The sequence below is a fragment of the Meleagris gallopavo genome, chromosome 8, assembly GCF_905368555.1.
Source record: "Meleagris gallopavo chromosome 8, MGAL_WU_HG_1.1, whole genome shotgun sequence".
NCBI lineage: Eukaryota > Metazoa > Chordata > Aves > Galliformes > Phasianidae > Meleagris > Meleagris gallopavo.
The window spans coordinates 33,834,357-33,855,740 of record NC_139411.1 but is presented as its reverse complement, the minus strand read 5'-3'; the positions used below and the strand labels follow the sequence as shown (position 1 = coordinate 33,855,740).

Below are 21,384 nucleotides of genomic sequence, written 5' to 3'. Positions count from 1 at the left end.
ACCAACAAGAGAAAAGCCTAATACAGAAATCTTCGTATAACATATCCAGTCTCGTTTTCCAAATGAAAGCTTAAGATGGATTGCCAGGCATTGTATCTTCAAAATCACTGAAATCTCCTAAAGCAAACCCCCAAACATAGACAGCCTCCAGGCTCTGTTTTCCAACACGCAAATGAATGGTGATGACACATTGCAGGGCTTATTTTTAGTGCTTGAAGGCAGCACTGCTGAAAGCTCACTGTAAAGAGATGCAGCTGCTGAGATGTCTCCAGTGGGGTTTTGGGAGGAGGATGGGCACTTCTGGAAGAAAACTTCATCCCCAGTTAAACAAAGAGTTCTCCCTAGTTAAAGTTTTCTCGCTGCCTCCTACGCCTGTAAAACAAAGCCATAAAGGCACTAATGACCCTGCTTCCTTGCAGCGTCCTATGAGAAAAAAGAGGGCAAGGAAGGACGAGCATCTTCCCAGGGAAGGAAAGGACATGGCCAAGCACCAAAAGAAGGGATGGAGGGCAAAGCAGGCTGGAAGATAAGTGGCTTTGCGTGGGCCGGACCCAGAGGACCCTTGAGGCCGAGGCCAAGTGCTGGGGGAAGGGAACAGGCAGTAGGCAAAGGCACATTTATGGGACTGACCTCAGGAATTAACTCAGCTGAATCAGTGCCGAGGTGCCAAGCAGTGCTCCGGGCAACTTGGTGAGATGCAGCAAATTGCACCTGGTGTCAAGCACACATGATGGTGATGACAACTGAAGTCTTAAAAATAATCCTTGTACTTTTGCTCTCAGCTTTGTCTGGAGGATGTGTGCTGGCTTTGTGGAATCACTGCACTGAGCTGTAAATGATGTATGAAATGGAAAACCACAGTTCAGCCACTGCAGAGAGAAAACACAGACTGGGCTTTTTAGTCACTCATAAACTGCACTATTTGCACTAATATCAAACACAGACACACCAGAAAAGCTCGCCAAACCTGCACAGCCACCCAAGACACTGCCCAGTGGGAACACAGCAAGGCTGTTCAGAAAATAACACAGTAAAAGCCATTGCAACGTTCAGAAGATGATTCTGATTCTAAGGGAACCTTGGCTCTGAACAGAATTACAAGTTGTTTGCTTTCTGTTGCATACACAGTAATTTCATCACAATTTCACTGAGCTGACCGTGGGGAGCTGCCTGCACCTCTCTTGATTCCTGGCTCTTTGTTTTTGAAGTTCTTTTACTGTTCCCTTTTTTCTCCTACTTTCTTCGTCACAGATCCACTTGCGATTTTATTCTCATAGCATCATTGGTTTTAGCATGAAATTATCGTAGCAGGATATACAACCCAGATAAAGGGATATATATTCTTGAGCACAAACCCCAAATCTAAGTTTTTGGACTCTATCTCAATTTCCACACGGTGCTATTAGGAGAGGATGCTTGCATGAACATGCCAGCAAATGCCTGGAAGACAGCTCTGCAATTTTTTGCTAAGGGCAGAGTCACAGAATCATCACAGAAACACAGAATCATTAAGGTTGGAAAAGACCTCTGAGATCACCAAGTCCAATCTCAACCCATCACCCAGCACCACTCAGTCTCTCAGCTATGCATAAAAACATAAGGATTAGCCACTGAAACTCTGCAAACTTATTTCAAACCTTGCATTTTAAACCTCTGCCACCAGCAGAGGAACCCTTGTCCCCCCACCCCCATGCCTCAGGGCCACATCCCTGTCCCCACTCCTGCACCAACACCAACAGGAGCCATGGGGAGGGCTGCAAACACAGCACTGAGCAATCTCTGCAGCTGCAAGGTTGGCTTTGTGCTGAGGATGTTTCAGGGATGAACACAGCTCACTTGTTGTTCTGTGAGCTTACCAAGAACAGTATCCACATCACAAACCCCATCTACTCCAAGGCCATCGGGATAAAAGAAAAATATAAGCTACTTTCATTACTCAGGGTTTTTACCCTCGGTTCCCAGATTAGAGACAATCTCGGCCTCTGAAGGCACATAACTTAAAGGAATGGATTGACTAGAGGGTTAGGAGCATCAGGGAACCTCAACATTTCAATGGCCATTTCTGACATTCACAACCAGTCTTCTGAGCTCACGTTTTTTGTTCCACTTCTTCATTTCCACAGACAGATGGCAAACAATTAATATGGACACAACAGCGGCAGTATTTCACTTTCTTCTATCTTTCCTTCTCCATAATTAATTCACCCAACGCAGCTTGCCACTCCATCATCAATCAATTAGGTAAAAAGCCTGGCCTTTTAATTTCAATACAGCCTGATATTTGATGCAGACTCTCATTTTCTTTCTGCACTTCATGGAATGCCATGCCCACACCACATTCACTTTCAGCCACTGCACTGACCCTTCTTTTGGGCTCTATGGCAGACAGAGGAAACTGATGTTCACTCTCAGACTTCCCACAGATGCTTTCTCATACAGAGTTCTCCAATCAATACTGACCAAACCAACTATACCCAAATCTCCTTATTTCACAGGAGCTGCTTCTGGCTGACCAGTTCTCATAGGACAACGTTCCCAGTGTCAGCCTTCAGTGAGATGCTATGATCTGAAACAAAAGCGTTTATGTCCCTTCAGTACATTTACCCTGTTTAATGAATAACCAAATATTCTTACTACTCGTATAAATATTTAATCTTTAACAAATCCCTTGGAGTCCTTACAGTCAGTAACGCTGAATGCTGGCTAACTAAAGCTTATGCAAGAAACAAAGGGGCTTTATTAATTTTCTGGAGTTAGGCATGGTGGTCTTTGGCTGGTACCCAACAAATAGCCAGAGGAGCTTCAGTGTGGTTGATCCCACTTGCTTCTCCAGCAGAAACAACTGAAAGAATGGATTTTTTTCTTAAATCATTCCACCCATACCTAACCCGGGGAAAATCAAGGATTTATTTTGTTTCATCCAAACTCCCTGGTGCCCAGCATTCTAACACAGCTCCTGCAATGCAAATCTGACCCCCCAGCAAATCTTCATGTCTGGCTCAAACTGCTTATTCAGATCTCATCTCCAGCACTCCTGGTTTTTGGAGTAGCTGGCACCAGAGCTACTCCCAGAAAAATCCATTTGCAGAAGCACTGAAAGCATCACCTCAATCAGGGCAGGAAAACTCTGGTGAGTGGGGACCACAGCAACCCAGGAGCATCCATGGAGGGAATCGCTGACAGGTCTTGAAAGTAACCTTTAACGTAATTAATTCCCTAGGTGGCTTTAATGCTTTAGCAGATGGAATATTAATTTACCAAAGCACTTCCAACAGAGGATAACAGGGCCACAAAGCAAACTGCAGCACAGGAAGATATCTTCAGCAAGACTGCTCCTCACGTCCCCATGAGTCTGAGCAAAGCTGCTGGAGAGGCCACAGTCACAGCAGAATTATCCCTGCTGACTTACAGCTCGTGTTTATCCCCGTCAACAGAAAAAAAAAAAAAAACATGCAGCAAAAGCCTGCAAATGTACCTTGTTAGCAGTAACTCTTCAAACATTAAGGACAGGAAATTCTGCCTCCCTCCAAAGCAATAATCTTGTTGGCATAATAACAGCCTAAAAAGATAAATGAGATGTTGCATTTTTCCTGGACCTGAAATAAGGCGGGCCAGCCCCCCTGCAGAAGCTGCCTGTGTGCAGACTAACTTCCACCAGCCTTGTGGCACTCTCTTTGCTTCATGTAATAAAACCATCGTCCTCAATAGAAGTTCAACAGCGAATGCAGTCCGTATGTAATTACTTGCAAAAAACCCCATCATTTTTATGATGCTGACAGTCAAAAAATAAAAATCAAAGTGTGATTTTAAGACCAATTAAGAGGACACAAAAATTTTACCAGCAGAGATTTGTTTTAAAGTCCATTCTAATAAAATACATGGGTTTGAAATGGTCTGTCAAGATATAAAAATGTGCAGTTTGTGGGCCTAGTTTTGGAAAGTCAACTGTGGGAGCCCAAGCACCATGTTTTCCCCAATATTATTTAAATATAATGGATCAGAAACAATAAAATTATCCATGATAAAGAAATACAGTAAGAAGTAGAGCAGAAAAACACACAGAAATATCTCATTTTAGAGTGCACTCTACAGTACTGAAATGGTGAAGGTGATGATAGCAGCATCACAAAGCTGTCCAAGTTTTGGAAAGGTGCTCATTGCATTGGAATACCCATGAGGAGGACTCACAAAGCATGCAGATGTTGAGAGGAACAGTGTGGTGGCAGTGCTGGCACCAGGACCAGAGGAGGCACAAGGACCTCCTCTCCCCCATCACCTCCTGCCTCCCAGCCGCCCCATCTCTCTCTTCTTACCAGATGCCTCCCATGTTAGGTTGAGGTTTTTTTCAAATTTTCTTCCTCTTTCCTGGAAATGTTCTTGGTTCTGCCACACAGTTCTTCCTTCATTTTCTTCCCCAGTGTTATTTCTCTGCTTTCCACCATCTGAACCATTCTGATCCCGATCACGCTTCTGTTATTCAGGTAGAAATACCACTTTTCCCTTCTTTTAGTCACTTTTAGCCTCAGCACATTCATTCACTTCTTCCTCTCCTCCACTCATCAGTAAGCTCCTTACTGGACAAACCCATAGTTTTGTTCAATCTCCAACATGATGTTCCATTTGCAAGAACAAGAAATCCCATCCACAGACATCCTGTGCTCTGAGCTGTTTGAACCAAAGTCTTCATCAGTGCATGGAATCTGTGCTGCTTCCTCTGAAAAGCATTAATCAGTAGAATGAGAACCTCTGCTGTGTCTATATGTTATCTCCAGAAAGTCAACAGAAACTGTTTCTCTTGTATTTTCTAGACTCACTCATGGATTTCATCCAAATGTTTAATGCATTGCAATTATAAGTAAAACCTGAACTGAAGGTGTATTTTGACGATGGTTAACTGTTGTTTTTAAGTCAAGGTCCACAGGCAAGGATCGTGTTGCTTCTCCAACCACTGCCCCCATCTCCAAACTACAGAAAATCAATTACACTCCTGTGCTCAGCTGCTCAATTAAGCCTGCACCACACTGGGAAGCACCGCGAGTGTATTTGGTCTGCAGCAAACACACACACACAGGAGCTGTGCTCTTGATAAGGGGCTGCTGTGGTTTGAAGGCACATCAGAAATGCTTACTGCTAAATCTGCCATTCTTTTTGAAGCTGTTTTTATCACCTTGTGATCTTCCCACTTCATGAAAGAGCAATGCACAGATTCTGGGAAGCCCTATGTTTTCCTTTTTGTTTTCTCCTGATAAGGCCAGAACAAGGCTGGCAACACTAAGTGGATTTTGTGAAGTGCATTGGAAATGGTGCACCAGGGAAACAAGCAAGCAAATAGAACTGTACATACACAAATCATCAGGAATTCTCTCAGTTTTGCAGAGCTGCTTGTCACATCTGCAGGGAAGGACAGTAAGCTCTCTGTGGTTCGGTCTGATTCACAGAAGCACTCCTGATGCTCCCAAGCATCACTGCTTTCTATGTTAAACACTTGATGTCTGCCTGGTTCTGTTGGGTGTGAAGGAGGGCTGCAAAATGAGCTCCCTTTGGTGCTGGGCACCTTGCTTGAGCTCTCGTGATGATGGGGTGCTGCAACCTCTCCCCTGAGCAGCCAGCTGTGGGACATGAGCAGAGCTGCAGTGAGCCTGCAAGCAGCCTCTACTGGGGCAGTAACCAGGCTGGAGAAAATGACAAAACATATGGACTGAAACAGCCACAAGCTGAGCAATGAAATAAGCAACCATAGAAATGAATTTGGTCCCAGTTCCTCCATAATGCCCTCATGCTTCACATCACCCCGAGGAAGCATTGTAAAAATAGGATCACTTGGTGCTACAGTAAGAACCTGACAGTCCCTACAGACACTGCCAAATGTCTCATCCAAATTACCCACCCCACAGTCCAGCAACTGAAATAAGAACCTGAGCTGCTTGGAAGGGGAAATAGAAGGAAATACTTTGTAATTAAGTCATCTTTCTGAAGGCAGTTAATCTCTGCAGAGGTCTCAGTGAGATCACATAATTAAAGATCCCATTATGATGCATAGTGCAGATTACAGTATTGCTTTATTTATAAGTGCTTCTTTGGTAACCTCAGTGCCTGTCTTGGCATATAAGCTTGTATTTCATAAGAAGCGATGTGGAAACCCGCTAAGTGTAATGTTATTCCAGATGCATCTTTTGCTGTGGGAAGGTGAATTTGCTGCAGCACCTCAGGCCCTTCCTGCACTCCCCGAGCTACTCTGTGGCTCTGGAGGGAGAGCACACTGCCCTGCTGCTACTCTCACCCTTCGTGCACTGCAGACTCACCACCACCAGCATAACGGCTTCTGCACACATTTCAGAGCTACCACTGCTGATGGACTGGGATGAGAGAAAGGTCTTTCAGGCTGCAACACTCCAGGAAAGCAGGCTTATGGGTCAGATGTTGGATCTTGCTCCTGGTAGATGCTTCATGCTATGAGGCAATGGGTTACTCTGCATTCTGTTGCTGTTGGAGACACCCATTTCCCAGCCCATGACCACTGCTCGAAAGCAGACCAGTCACAAAACCTGTTCTTTTTTATCAATCTGTAATACAAAAGTAACATGATTCTTTAAAGCAGGAACATGACAGAGAAGGCAGATAAAGCCATTAGCAATAAATTCACTGCTTTAAGGAACAGGATGCCACTACAGCTTTCTCCCTGCTGAAAGCCAGACCTTGGACTCACATACAATCTTTTACTATCATGTTTTCAGAATGCCTCCAGGGATGGGGCATCCACAACCTCCTTGGGCAACCTGTTCCAGTGCCTTACCACCCTCTGTGCGAAAAGCTTCCTCCTAATATCCAACCTAAATCTCCCCTGTCTCAGTTTAAAACCATTCCAGATAAGACACAGCAATAAAAAAATAAATAAAAAAGGCAATAAAAAGGTGCTGCCTTCCAGGACCTAAAGGAAGCTTACGAACAAGAGGGGAATCAACTCTTTGAAAGTGCAGACAATAGCAGGACAAGGGGAAATGATTTTAAGTTGAAGGAGGGAAAATTTAGGTTGGATGTCAGGGGGAAATTCTTTGCTATGAGAGTGGTGAGGTGCTGGAACAGCTGCCCAGAGAGGCTGTGGATGCCCCGTCCATCCCTGGAGGTGTTCAAGGCCAGGTTGGATGGGGCCCTGGGCAGCCTGGGCTGGTAATAAATTGGAGGTTGATGGCCCTGCATGTGGTGGGGGGGTTGGAGCTTCATCATCCTTGAGGTCCTTCCAACCCAGGCCATTCTGTGGTTCTATGATATGAGCTCAAAATATTTGTTACCCAATTTGGAATTAAAACCTTGAATTCTGAAATCTTTGTCAAACATAATTTCCTTCACTTAGAGGAAAATTTTCCTCTGCAGAATATTCACCTGTGACTTCTCCCTTTTCTCTGTTACTTTGTCTTTTTTGATAAAATACATAAAATAAATGTTAAAGCTGAAAGTGGAAAAAGGATTTCATGAGCTGCCCCTGGCCAGTGCCCATCTATCTCATGCACAAAGTCTTTGTCCTGGTAAGGCTTCTAATTTGCTCCAAGAAGGACTACTAATGCCCTGCAATCTCCTGCCCAAGGAGGACACAATTTGCTGCAAAGATTTCTCCAGTCTTCAGCAGGCTGTGAATCAATCTCTAGGAAATGAAACACAATGTTTTATTATAAAGGGAAATCAATTGTGAGCGGCAAATAACAACTGGTGGCGGTGAAGTAATGAGGTAATGATCTCAAGGTTCATCTTTAAACTTTAGTGCTATAGAAATGCCTCTAATTAGTAAAAGAGCTGTGCTTGCTATATAAAACAAGGGTACACGTCTCAGTACAAAGGAGAGAAAAAGGAAAATCAAACAAAACAATTCTAAAACGCTGTAAAAACATTAAAAGCAATGTCAGCCTTCCTAGAGCTGTGCTCCTGGTCGGTTCCTGGCTCAGAGCTGAAGCACCAGTGTCAGAGGGCAGGAAGCATCCCACACGTGATATTATATATATACACATCACGTATGGTAGAAGCACCATATGTGATATACATAGATATGAGCTGTAGGCTTCCTATTAGTACTGCTAGTCTTTCAGAGCCTATGACAGATTGGCAAAGTAGTCTTTTTCTTCCCCTCTGCCAAATCTTCAGTTTATGCTCTGCACAAACCACATCTGAAGGAATCATTTACTCCCCTGATTCAACATAGTTGGTAACTGGCTGGTGGTTTCTTAATCTAGAGATATCCCCGTATCTAACTGGACTGAATTGTTATCCCTTCCCTTAAACACTTTATGAAATATGCATCGTTTCATAATATATGGTCATTTCTACTGTAGGCTGCCTCACATGACAAAACGATGTGATAAAAACCAGGTCACTCAAACTGAAGATAACCCGCATGATCAAGCTGTCCTCTATTTATGACACTTTCAATAAAATATGTCTGAAGAGTTAAATAATATTTGACGTTATGAAAGAAATGTCACAAAGCCTTTATTCCAGCTTTGGTCCCCCACTAGGCAGCTTTTGGAAATGAGGTGCTGCACAGTCTGCACTCTGTCCACATAGCATCCCTCATTGGGGAGACCCCCACTCCTCACACCAGCAGGACCAGCTGTTTGCTTGGGAAGTTCCTAGAGGAGTTGGTGGCCTTCATCCCAAGACCTATTCTGTAGCAGAAAAGCACGGGCATGAGATGCAGTGAGTCAGGAGCTGAGCTCCTCCAAATGCTGGCCCTTGTTAGGGCAGGGTGGGATGAAGCTGCCACGTGGCCAGGTGGCATCCCTGCAAGCAATGGTGATGAAAACGAGTACATGTCACTGGTGGGCACACAGATGTTTCCTCTTTACAGCACAGTTTGTGGACATGACCTCCCTCATGCTGGGTGGATTATAGAGAAAACACTTATCAAAGACTTTCCTCCAGTTGTTGCAAAGATAATGAGGCTACAGTGACAGATTGAAGCAGAGCAGGCAGCTGCTGTTGTCTATTTCCAGCGTGTTCCAGGTCAACTGTTAGATAGGACTAACATTTTCTCAAGCAAGAAATGGTTTTCTGCCACTGCCATGCTACATCTCTAATAAAAAGGTGGCTGTTTTTATCACCACTGAGTTTACAGCATTTCAGTGACCGAACTAGCAGCAAAGAGCATCATTATCCACTCCTTTGCTGCCAGAGGAATGATGAGCCATTACATGATTTCCCATTATGCAGTAATGATGGAAGCAATTTGCGCTGTTGCTCACATGCCTTGCTTACGTGAGCCTTTGGTTTCACTTGCAAGTGATTTGGGGAAAACTTGTATCTGGCATAATATTCTTCCAGATAATAAATTAAGCTCCTAAATTAGCATGTCTCTATAGAAACAGCTGAAAGAGAAATATTAAATTAAAAAAGCAATTTTCTTTATGATGCGACAATTTAGCAAAGATTTCATTCTACCATATGAGTTACAGCCTGCTGCTTGTTCATCTCATTACAATTAATATTTGAGAATAACCTTTTGATCTGCACCTCTGAAATCCATTAGTTGACCATTGTTAGAAATAATCATCAGGTGACTCGTATCCTCCCAGCTCCGTGGCAGGGATTTGGCGTCGAGTTTCAAAAATTTAATTCAAACTTTTACTGTCTTACGTGTTTGATAGCATTAGATGCAGACTAGAGCAAACACACCCAATGGAAAAAATCTACTTCTTGAAACTGGCTTTGAAAGCAGAGAGGGGTCTTCATTTTAAAGTGCTATAAAAGCTATAGGGTAGAAAAACACTTTGGAAACAAAAAAATGTTATTTCATTTCCAGTTAACTTGAATTAAATGCGAGTGCTGGGCTTCTGCTGGCTCAGCACTGTGTTCCTACCCCCCTTCTCAGCCTTCAGCATCCTTCCCAACACATGAAAGTTCATTCCTACCTTAGATGTCCATCTTCCTGAAGTTGCCTTGGCAACTCATCAACTGTTTGGATGTTTTTTCCCCTTTCCTTTTTCCATCACTCTGGAGTTTGGCTTCATTTCCCATAAGCCAAATGCCTATATTGAGGTGGTGGGGCAAAGGAAAGAAGCCTTGTTAAGCCCCATCTGCTTAAGCCACTGCCCTTCCTGTTTTATTTTACACCTACAAATAAATAATGCCAGTCCCTCCCAAAGTCCATTAAAAAAAAAACAAAACAGTAGAGCTTTCTGATATGTGAAGAATTATTTTTTACCTATTTAATTCTTAACTCAATTTTCTGCTTCCAGTACGTTCCCATGTAGCTGTCTCTTAGTGAAATATTTCCTGTAGAAGTCACTTCCATTGTCTAGGCTTCCTAGGCTATATTTCTTATCAATTATATAATAAAATAAGTCTCTAGCGGTGTTACTTAAATAGAGTTCACACTCATGGTGACACCTGAAGAATTTAATAGAAGTCAATCCATCACGGGCAGTTCAGCTTGCTCCCCTTCACTGGGTAATCAAAGGACTGGCATTAGGTTTAATGCTTAGAATTTCTCACTGTATCCTAAAGGAAAATGCAGAAAAGAGTGGAAATGATCAAATTAGCATCTTGCTCAGTAGAAACTTCTTCAGAAAAGTCTGAGATTTGCCTCAAGATTAATCGCAGCGTTCCTCACAGACCTCTTCATAAAAATCTCATTTTTCCTATTGGCAGCCAAGCCAAAGTCTCTTTAAAGTGAAATAAAAAGCAATTGTGTTGGAAAGGTGATGTCGCCGCATTCATGGCGAGAGATTAATGCCACCCATATTTCTTCCTGACTCCTATTTTTTTTGCACTTGCACCCACAGTCAGTCAGACGTGTGTAAGCTAAATTTATGTATCTGTACTTTTTCCCACCTTACATCTGTGATGGTTTCCCCGCCTGCGGGTTGTAAATATCTGCAACAATGGCTAAAGCTTGCAGTGGTGAAGCTCTTGATATAGTGAAATGTTCTCGAGACAAAAAGCAGCTTACTATAGAAATACTTTTCCGCACCTTTTCATGAGGCAATGTTGTCCGGAGCACCGGTTCTGCTCTGCAAGGGGACTGTGCTGCTCATGCCTCTGCCTTTGCATGTGATTGTGCTGGGTGGTGTGGGCTGAGCTGCACTGAAGAAGATAAGGCTTCTTAAGTAAATTGTACTTGGAATAATTCCCCTATACAAAACTCTTGCTGTGCCTGGAGATCAAAGAAAAGCAGGAGATACCAGGGTGAGCCAATGGGAAAGTACCAGCAACTGCAAAGGTGATCCCAGCTGGGAGAAAAGTCAGCTCCCCGACTTCATTTCAGAAGGATTGCGTAGCAGAAAATGGTTTGGAAACTGTACTTTGCATAAAGTTCAGGAGTAACAAGCAGACCTGACTTTGGATCTCCTGAGCTCCATAAGACAGAGCAGTCTGCCAAATGGCCACAGTGCATCACCATATATCCAGCTTAACCCCAGCTCACAGCCATCATTCCCACGAGTTACCTCTGGGTCCAGGTTGAGAAGAGCAATATGGTGGATGGCTGTGATGGTGTGGATTAGTGGGGGGACCTCAGTCCAAAGCACTTCTTGTCCTTCATCTTCATGAGCAGGAAAGTCATCCCATCACTTGCAGAAAATAAAAGGCATTTCTGTGATAGCAAACAAACAAACAAACAAAACCGACAAAGACATCCCTCCTCTCCTCAAACAGAACAAAACAAAGAAAAACAAACAACAAACAATAGGTATTAAGCGGTTGCACTGAAAGTATCACGTAAGAGGAAATGAGCTTAGTGAAAGCAACATATCAAATTAATGGTTGGCTATTAGAGCAATTGGTGTAGAACATCACCTAAGGGATAAAAATCATTATCATCATTTTAGTGGTTTTACTCACCGAATTCATACACGTGGCAAAGGCCCATGAGAAAAGCTGCCATTTATCTTGGGATATTTTTAATGTACAAATGTCATCCTCATGGAAATGCAGCACTCACAGTGTTGGGTCTCTGCTTCCCCAAGCATTCAGGCACCATTTTCCCCCATCAACATCTGAGGAGCTCCAGGGAGCTGAGCACAGGTGCCCACGCTGCTGGAGCTGGCTGGTGCTGAGGATCTGTGCTGAGCCAGGTACTCCCAATGTGTTCAGCAGAGATGCTACGGGTCCAAAGTTGTCTTCCTGTGCTTTAAACTGCCTCCCAGCCACACCATCCTGTAGACAAGCTGTGTATATACTTGCACATGTATACATGTGTGTGCACTTGTTCATAGGTGCATGCCTGCTGACATTCAGACAGGTTCATGGAACCATAGAATGGCCTGGGTTGCAAAGGCCCACAGTGCTCATCCAGTCCCAACCCCCTGCTGTGTGCAGGTCACCAACCAGCAGCCCAGGCTGCCCAGAGCCACATCCAGCCTGGCCTTGAATGCCTGCAGGGATGGGCATCCACAGCCTCCTTGGGCAACCTGTTCCAGTGCCTCACCACCCTCTGGCTGAAAAACTTAATCCTAATATCCAACCTAAACCTCCCCTGTCTCAGTTTTAAACCATTCCCCCTTGTTCTATCACTATCCACCCTCACAAACAGCCGTTTCTCCCTCCTGTTTATATGCTCAACAGGTTCCCTACATGCACACACCAACGCAGTTGTAGCTCAGCACCAAGTCTAGAACTGCCAGGTTCATCACGTGGACCAACACCACTGTGCAGTAATTAATGAGGTAATCAATGCAGAAGAGAAGTAAAGCCTGTGGGATCGCAGAGAACTGCAGGCAGCAGGGGATGATGAGGCTCAGTCTCACACCTGAGGACATCCCCACAGAAAACCACAGACGTGCTCAGAAAGTCTTTGTTCTATCTGCTGCTCCTCCGGGCTTCATTGGCACAGTCTATGTTTTTCTCATCAAGCCTTTGCTGCCTTGTCTTCAAGCCGTGAGGGCATAAAGAAGGGGAGGTATCAGAACAAAGCAATTGTTTCCTGCATTTCCCATTACCTATTATTGAGGCAATTCAATCTCAATCCCAGGTGTGCGCATCACCCAGAGCAGGAATTCTTATGTATGATATAGAAAAAGCAGTGGGAAAAAAAACAATGACAAAACTTCAGCAGAAACATACTGTCCTTCCCAGAATTAGCATACCCTAAAAGACATTTACACATAGCAAGACGTCAATAGTGCGTTTAGGCAGGAAAATATTTCATTGTGTTGCTAAAAAAATAACTTTCTTTCCCACATCTGCTTCCCCCTTCCTGAGGGTGTAAATCTGCGTGTTAGGCTCACCAGGAACATGCTGGGCTGTTCGGCATCCCCTGGGGATGCTTTGCCACACCAAGAAGTTGAGCAGCACCAACAAGACAGAGAGAGGAGAGTGCTGAGCTCAGCCCAAGCACTTCTCTTGTTCTGCAAGCTATGTTGGTTCTTAAGGGGTTGTTTTTCCCACTGCCAAGCTCTTATTTCTCAGCACCAGCAGTGTGACGACCTGAGATAACACGCACATTTAATTAGCACCTTTGAACACAGATTCAGCACTATCACATCTCAGGGAGCTCAGCGTTGTTCCTGATCTCAGGGTCAGAGCTCTGAGGGGGCAGAGCTCTTCGACACAAACATCCCAATTTTCCCCAGTACATTTTAATGTGATAAGAAACTATTTTGAGAGCTTAGATCCCAAGAAACGATGGTTTCAGTGAACAAGCTTTCCTTGGATATTCTTTCCGCTGAATGGGAGGTCCCTGGAACTTGAGTAACCCTAAAAATAAGCAAATATTTTAATTATTAAATAATTTATCTGCTCTCTTTTGTAACACCTGAAAGCCAATTAAAGCCTAATGGTTTGCTATTGTGTGTACTGAAAGCCTACAACTTGTCAAGAAATTCTTGGTGCAGTGGAGCCACATCACAGGAGTGGGCAAGCAAACCAAACTACTGATGTGACTTGCACCACTTAGGGACATGGCAGCTATTTCAGCTGAAGCTGGGAAGATTTTATAAAATTTATGCAGTCTTTTAACTCTTTTTTTTTTTTTTTTCTAAAAAATAATTAATAATTAGGCCTTACCTAATAACTGAGGAGAGAATGAAAGGGAGCTGCTTACTACTTAAACATTTTCCTCTGTAAAGAAGGAAAGCAGATCTATGAGAGAAATCCATCACACAGTTTAAATAGAAGTATTTTAGAAGCAGCAATGACAAGAAAAAAAACAAAGAATTACATAAAGACTCGAGAATGGTGCAATAAAAGGATAATTAGCTTAATTCCACCAATACCAGAGGCAGGTGTCCTCCAGTTTAATCAGAATAGCAATTTGTAGTGGTAGTGTATTTCTTTTTTCCCCACTGCAGTGAAAATAAAAACACTATAAAAAGAATGAATACCTCTTCTGTGCTTTTATACCTTCAGCCTGCCACTGTGGCTGCCTTACTTGTGGTGCTAATAACCTCTTGCTGCCATGGCTGCTGAAGCATCCCCTTCTGCTCCAGGGCTTGGAGACAGCTCAGCAACCACTCATGATTGTTCCTGACACCACTGGTCCTGGCCCTTGGCTGGCTTTTCTTCTCTTTCACTCACACTTGCTAAGTTGCTCTGGAAAAGGCTCCCAGAGATGATCAGGCATCACCCTAAGGAAACATTGCCTGAGTATCTCATCTATCGCCGACTCCAGATCCTGCTTTCCCCTGCCAGCTCTGTTAGTGAGAGGGGAACTTAAACACAGACCTTTCCTTGAGATTGCAGCTGTAAGAATTAAAGTCTAGCACAAATATTAATACCTCGTTCATCCTCTGCAAGTAGTTTCTTCTCCCCGTTGGACAATTCAAGATGTCTTAAGGTCCATTTGTTGCTGCTACACACTAACGTGCAGGTTTTTTTGGATGTCATAGAGCACTTTGGTAGGTGACCTTTCGGGGGCTCATCTCTCCCATTCAGTCTCTGTAGAGCTCATACATAGCAATTTTATTTGCTCTGCTAGTAAATCAAACCAACTTCTGAATGAAAGAAAAAGCGAGAATCATGGAATTGAACCACCCCTCTTAAAGAGGAGCTGTGACACTCCACAGAGTGAGATCTCTTCAGCTCAGTTTAAACTCTCAAGGGCTTTTGTCCCATCCAGAGACATCTCCAGTGCCAGTGTATGTGGGTTTTCAGTTTTCTGTTTTTTTCTGGTAGGCCTTCCCAACACTAGTAACATAACAAGCGTTTAAGGAAAGGGCAGATGTGGTACTTAGGGATGTGGTCTAGTGGGCAATACTGATGGTAAATGGACATTTGGACTTGATGACCTTAGAGGTTTCCTCCAACCTTAATGATTCTATGATTCCATAATTCTATGAAACGTTCACTGTAAGGAAGGGATGTCTTAAATTGAGTTTTGTTCTAAGCCCATTAATTTGTTGACCAGATCAATGCTGAAAACATTGCCTTACAGACACGAGGCTGAAACTATGATGCTCATCAAAAAGGGGGTGAATACCAGCACTATCCAGACTCAGTTCTTCCTCTGCTAAGCAACACGGGGCTGTTGTTGCACAGCATAACAGTACATTGCCACACTGACTTTTATCTCAGCCTCTCTGCTGGAGGAATTGCTCGCTCTTGCATATGAATTGTAATCCAAACCCAACGGAGCAGTGTAAATAATAATGTTGGCAACATACAGGGAGGGAGAGTCACAAGTAAGACAGGCACAACTCATCTCCAGCTCTATCATTAGAGTGAAGCGTGAGTTACCGATTGCTGTTTTAATCATCCTGCAAAGATTCATGGCCCCTGAAACTCTCTCTCATCACCCCTTGAGAAACTTTCCAGGTTTCTTTTTCTCTTTTTCTTTTTAATATACTTCCTGATGTTTTTCTATGAAATGAACCATCTGTCAACGGCAGATAGAAGCAGTTTCCAATCCAGTTCTATGTGCTAACGGCCCAGTGCACTGTACCACATCCCCATAGTGTTTGTGCATGGCCAAATTAAGTTAATGAAGTTGCTCTTTGAAATAGTCACATTCCAGCACTTCTGGCGCCTCTAAGCGTAATTTCTTTTTACTTCTAATTTGCATAGATAAGAAATTTGTTTGGACTGAGATTGTAAAGCTTCGTCATAGATCTGCTGCTTGCCCCAGACTTGCCAGCCTGTGGAAATAGTGGGTAACTGCAGATTGAACTTCACCTGCAGTGATTCAAACCACTCCAATGTGCAGTAATTTTCAGCACCGTGATTTTATTCCTCTTACAAGAAGTAGTGACCCTCAGGTGGTCACAGGAACAGTCCTCAAGACAATATGTGAAAAAGGTTATTTGTGGCTTCCAAAACTGCTCTGGAACGCACTGCTTCACCACTTGGTTCAACATCAAAACCACGGTTAAGGCTGTCTATATGTGTGTTCCTGAGTCACTGTCATAAAACAGAAATGGCCAGGAAAGAAATGAGGGGAAAAAGGAAATGTTCCATAGAAGAGGGCTGCCCTGTTAGATGAGAGGTGTTTTGCACTCTTCTTTTCACTTCACTTTAAGTCTAATGGATAAATAACGCAGAGCTTCCTTGCATTCTTTACACACCCCTTGGGCTCCCGCTCTCGTTGCTCTCTCTTTCCTACCTGACACTTTCACAAATCCTGCTGACACACGTTCCTGTGGGCTATTAGGATGCCACATCAAATCCTCCTGCTCTGATATGTGGGAGCACAGCCAGTGCAGCACCAGCATCCTGAGACTCCTCAGTGTGACGGCTGCCTGGCAGCACGCACAGAAACGAGACAGTGCAACCATGGGAAGATCTGCTCTCCTAATGGGGATTTGGTTCTGACACAGCATTGTTGTCTGGTATGGGGATGTTACAGGAGTGCATGTCAGAAGCACGATGTTGGTGACATCCTTTCCTGCATTGCCCTCTGGAAAACACAAGCATCTTCCTGATGGAGAGCTACACAGGTGTTGGAGAGCTCTCTGCAGGCAGGGTGGGATGCTGGTGGTGCTGGAAGGCCTCTGTCTGGAAAAAGACAGATGCAGAGGGCTTTGTGAGGCTGCTATGAGGAGCTGTAGGGCCATGAGGAAGTTGTAGGGCCATGAGGAAGCTGTAGGGCCACCAAGATGTAGACTGCTGTGAGGCTTTCCCTCAACCTCCTCTGCTCTGGGCAGAATAAACCAATGGAACTCATGTGTTGCCCTCTGGACACTTCACTGTCAGCATTTGCTGTGCTATTTAACACACCATTTTCTCATTTAAAAACAAAATAAAACCAGATCTTGCTTCAATGATCATGCTGTAAAACACTGAATAACCACAGCACGGGGAGCTGCTGTGAGCACTGTTGTGACCACCCACACCAGCAGCTCCATCTGGAAACAGGCCATAACTGAAGTTGCATGCATTTTTACAAACAGCACCCGGCTGCACTCATTGCACCTTTCAACCCCTCCCCCCCCCCAAAAAAAAGTAGAAATTGTAGATTTTAACCCAGCTCAGCAGCCACCACAATGCAGATGATGGCCTGTGCACAGCAAGCCATGGGGCAGGCTCTGCTGCCTCCTTACCCTATGAAGCACACACCCAGGTACAGAGCTATGAGTATGTTCAGCCCTCAGAAAACACCTTCAGTGAGATGCAGTCTGTGAGCCCCTCTGAAAAAGTCTGAAGTTGCTTCCAGGTCCCAAGACACAATAGATCTTACTCTTCTTGTGATGCCACCATCAATGTTGGAGCATTCCAGCATCTTACTGCTCTAGAGAGCGGTGAGGTGCTGGAACAGCTGCCCAGAGAGGCTGTGGATGCCCCGTCCATCCCTGGAGGTGTTCAAGGCCAGGTTGGATGGGGCCCTGGGCAGCCTGGGCTGCTATGAAATGTGGAGGTTGGTGGCCCTGCATGTGGCAGGGGGTCGGAGATTCGTGATCCTTGAGTTCCCTTCCAACCCAAGTTATCCTACGATTCTATGATCCCATTACTCACCCACTATCCAAGGCAAGCAGGGTGCTGGAAAACAAAATTCCCAGTGGTTGGCAGGTTTATGGGGTGCAAATATCATCACAGTGGCTCAGGGCTCCTGGGACCGAGAAATCCGTGTCTGCAGTTTCAATTCTCTTGTCTCTCAGTCAGGGCCAGGATCCTCCTGTGCTCTATCACATAGCAAGAATGGATTAATTAATGTTTCTGTAACACTTTGAAGATGAGGATTTCTGTACAAATGTAAAGCAGATGAGGTTGATATAGCTCAGAGTCAAATTAAAGGGAGAACTAAAGGAAAAGGCAGACAACAGCCTGGGAAAGAAATCACGAAAGGTTATTTCAGCAGAAGAGCTACTATCACTGCCTGTCCTCCCAGCTCAAAGGCTGCATTTGATCATATATTCTTCTGAATTATCTACTGCATCACTTGAATGCTAAAGGCAGAAATAAATACTGGATAAATATCAGGGGGAGGGTTTCAGGTTGCACTGATGCTTGCAGTCTCTAATTCCAGCTTTCACACTAAAAATTAATTATTTAGCATTGTAGGAAAAATTAATAAAGGTCACTCCTAAAGGATATATGTAAAAAAAAAAAAAAGTGGAATAATATTTTTTTGAAAAATCCCTCTCTAGTAAATTTTAGCTCCAAAGAGCTTGTCAGAGTTCTTTTGCTTGTCTACACAATTTATAGCTGTGTCTGTCTCCTGCTCATGAAGCAGAACTGCTCGTGTGTCACCCGCACAGCAGGGCTTCCTCCTGCTGCCTGTCTGAGGAACCAGAGCCAGTCCCTAACCCCCAAAAATGACGGCTCCTCTGGGTGGGCTGTGGGTGCAGCAGAAGATGCACACCAATGCGGGGACAGCGATGGGCACACCAAGGTACGTCCCAGCACCCTCTGAGCCCCTCAGCAGCCTGCCTCCTGCTGTCTTACACCCACCCACCATTCACAACATCACACAAACACAGTTCTGTGACCGCCCCATAACCACCACACTCTCAGAGTTTCCACCCTTATCCCTCAGGGAAAGTGCAAGTGTCCTCCCCAGCCATGCATGGTTTGCCCTGGTGAGAGGATCAGCTCTGCCAGCATCTGTGAGATTCAAGGAAATAACCCAATAAGAGAAATAATCAGCACCCTGACAGGACCAGGGAAAATCCATCTATATTTTATATATTTTCCAGCTCTCCTCAGTATTCTGTGATCTCCCTGAGAAGCAGAGCTCATTTAACCATCTATGTTGTGAGCATTGTTCATGAAGCACTCTGAAATCAATACGAGTTAAAGAAAGCAAGTTCTTTCTGAACTATATTTAAATATATACAACCTGCGTAAGGAGAGACAAACAATTCTTGGTGTTAAATAGACACTTCCAGCTCCCAGTGTATCCCCATCATTCTCCAAGCTGTACAATGGGTTTTTGCTCTCTCCCCATTAGGCTGCACTTGACAAAGGGGGCCCAGCTACTCACCACAAGGACAAACATTTTCAAGGAAGAAGGCATTCCCATAAAATGTGAACAGATAAAGGCAAACAAGCAGCTGACTTGAAGAAACAGAAAAACATGCTAAACACCTTATTTCTTCAAATTCTGAAGTCATATACAGCCTGAGAAAGACAACAGAATTTTCCAGCTCCTTTCCCCAGCCACAGTAGCAGGACTGTGTGCATTAATACACTCAGTGTTACTTACTTCAAGCGTTGCTGGTTATATTTGTGACCAAGCTGTTCATTGCTTGCATTGTTGCATTTGGCTGGCCCTTGGTAAGCCAGCACCATATTAAGCTGAGCTCAATTACCTCAGCTATACAATAATTACAGTGTTCCTGTTGGCATCTGGAAGAAACTCTGAAAATTAACTTTGCTCCAGCATATCTTAATTAGAGCAATCTCTTTCAGCTTCTGTGTAGAAAAGGAGTTTGCAGCAAGTGGAAAAGCAGCTGAAAGAGAAAGTGATTCTGCAGAATCAAGGTGATAAATAGCCCCTGCCTTAGGGTAGGTATGCAGCCCCTCATCACAGACAGCTACAGATATGAGATCACTGTTAGTGATTTGGCCATGAATTAGAGTTTCTCATTCAAGGATACCTATTATTTTCAAAAATATTCATATTTTCATAAATAGAGTCATTTATTTGTCCCTACTCACATATATAAGCAAAGCTGCTTTGGCTCCTCCTGCGCTCACTATGACCCCAGGCAGCGCTGAGGTCTGCCCAGCAGCACCACCAGCACCACCAGCATCACCAGCCCTGGCACTCACTGAGTTCCCTCTCTGCTCTTGGGTGCTGTTTCTCAGGACATCACACAAGGACAAAAGCCTTTCATTTCTACTTGACCCCTATGTGCTATGACTAAAAGTCAGCATACCTGCTGTGATGGCAAATCCAGGAGCTGTTGGGTGAAATCCCAAATGAAAGTAACCAAAAGTTATAAGTGGAGAAATACACAAAGACTACTTTCTAAGTAGCACCCAAAAGCATTGAACAGCTTTCAGTGACTCATGTGTAAGAAGCCAGTGTTTGAAGAATTCTTCTCACAGGACCTTGTGTGACCATTAAAGCCACCGCTGGATGCATGCAATGAGGGAAGTGCTCAACAGCACATCATCCAAAATTGGCTCCACCTGAAGTACCTCCCCTACACAGCCAGTGCTGACTCCCACCTCCACCAGATGAGTGCTGTGCCCCCATCCATCCGTGCAAGAGGTTGTGCTGCCAGGCATGGAGGAACCTGAGGTTCCCAAGGGCTGAGTTACCCTTTCATCATCCCATAATAGCTCACAAGAAGACCTGCTGGGTAGCACTCATGGTTAGCAGCTGTGTGATTGGCAAGAAATGATTGCTAGAGAAGATAGTTAACATTCACTTGAAGTTGATGCAATTTGTATAAAAATTAGTAGCAATTGCCATGTTCATTGGTAATCAACACAAACATTAACCCGTTTTAGATCTCTCATCACGTGAGTGCCCTACCTGCAGACAAACAGGCAAAGTTGTTCAGCTGCCAAGATGGATTTTTCCGCCTCAGACTCTGGGGAATTATTTGCTAACCAGCAAGGTAAGCTCTCCTACATTTTACCACGGAGGGCTCACTGCAAGGCACTACAGCATTTCTGGGAACTGCTCCACTGGGACGCACAGCCTGCAAGAAGAGAGGAAGGAAAGCTATGCTGATCTTTATCGTAATTCACAGACTGATATTTCTACTTATCCACATTACCGATACGTGGGGAAAAAAAAAAACAACCTGTGGGGTTACCTGAGGTCAAAGCCATAATCGAACAACTGTAATCTAACAATGTCTAATGAGAAGCTGGAGGTAGCTTGGGAGACAGCTGGGAGGGAAAGGTGAGATCCCGCAGTCGCTGTTAAAGTAAAAAATATTCTCTTTGGCCAGTTCCACTGCTTAGTTCTGAAAATGCTGCTAAATTACTGCATTCTCTCTGAATTTGCTAGGGAAATACATCCAAGAGCTGCAATCCTGAACCTGCAACTATCTTAATTGGTTAAATACTAAT

At 44.1% G+C, this 21,384-nt stretch overlaps 1 protein-coding gene across 28 annotated transcripts in view; it reads right to left on the bottom strand.

Annotated features, from left to right (window-relative positions):
* Positions 1–21,384, bottom strand: part of LOC104912096 (uncharacterized) — a 106,164-nt gene that overhangs the window by 54,457 nt on the left and 30,323 nt on the right. For 24 of the 28 annotated variants that reach the window (XR_014884658.1, XR_014884660.1, XR_014884662.1 and 21 more), the window contains 7 exons: positions 20,840–21,008; positions 17,869–18,035; positions 11,433–11,555; positions 10,958–11,140; positions 10,190–10,485; positions 9,897–10,013; positions 631–829 (listed from right to left, as the gene is read on the bottom strand). The gene's annotated coding sequence lies outside the window, so the exon portion shown is untranslated. Of the gene's footprint in view, positions 1–630; positions 830–9,896; positions 10,014–10,189; positions 10,486–10,957; positions 11,141–11,432; positions 11,556–17,868; positions 18,036–19,336; positions 19,411–20,839; positions 21,009–21,384 lie in introns of all 28 variants that reach the window. The other 4 variants (XR_014884654.1, XR_014884668.1, XR_014884671.1 and 1 more) reach the window with 2 other exon arrangements.